The sequence below is a fragment of the Orycteropus afer genome, unplaced genomic scaffold (assembly GCF_000298275.1).
Source record: "Orycteropus afer afer isolate SDZICR_OR568_19922 unplaced genomic scaffold, OryAfe1.0 scaffold00049, whole genome shotgun sequence".
Taxonomy (NCBI): domain Eukaryota; kingdom Metazoa; phylum Chordata; class Mammalia; order Tubulidentata; family Orycteropodidae; genus Orycteropus; species Orycteropus afer.
The window spans coordinates 13,817,257-13,817,893 of NW_006921636.1; the positions used below are offsets into that span (position 1 = coordinate 13,817,257).

At 44.6% G+C, this 637-nt stretch overlaps 1 protein-coding gene across 1 annotated transcript in view; it reads right to left on the minus strand.

Moving 5' to 3' along the window:
• SGK2 (serum/glucocorticoid regulated kinase 2) overlaps nt 1-637 on the minus strand; it is a 25,564-nt gene that overhangs the window by 9,644 nt on the left and 15,283 nt on the right. The gene's annotated exons all lie outside the window — the stretch shown is intronic.

The following is a 637-nucleotide window of genomic DNA, read 5'->3' on the forward strand; positions in this document are numbered from 1 at the left end:
TGACTGAAAACAGTGAGAACAGAGATGGTCAGAGCTGCAGACTGTCAGGTACTCTGACGGGACCAGCAGCCTATTTCCAAGGGGTGTTGGGACCTAAGAATTGACCTAAAAAAGATCAGCCCTGGTCACCAAGGGCTGCAAGGATGACTGCACTGGTGGCCTATATGACTAGGAAAAGAAACAGCAAGGAGAGAGACAACCTGAGCTATTGACTTTCTGCTGTCTGGAGGGTGCAGCCATTTTGATTGCTTACACATGGCAGCCATTTTGGATATTTAAAGTGACCAAGGGCACAGCCATTTTGAATCTTTACAAGTGGCAACCATTTCGGATTTTAAAGTGATAGCATTTGCATTTGGATTCCTGGGACCTAAGATAGGCTCTGTTTGCCAAGGTCAGCAGGGATATATGAGAGGCTGACAACAGGAAAGGAGAGACAGGTGGTGAGTGTATAAGTGCTAGTGAATAAGAGGAGCACAGCACAGTACCCTGCTTGTGTAGATAACATTGTCAAAGATTTGTTGGAAGAGAATCTTCCTGATATGATGAAAGATGAGAATATATCCATTCAGGAAGTCCAACGAACCCCAAACAGGACAGACCCCAAAAGAAAATCACTAAGACACATCATCATCAA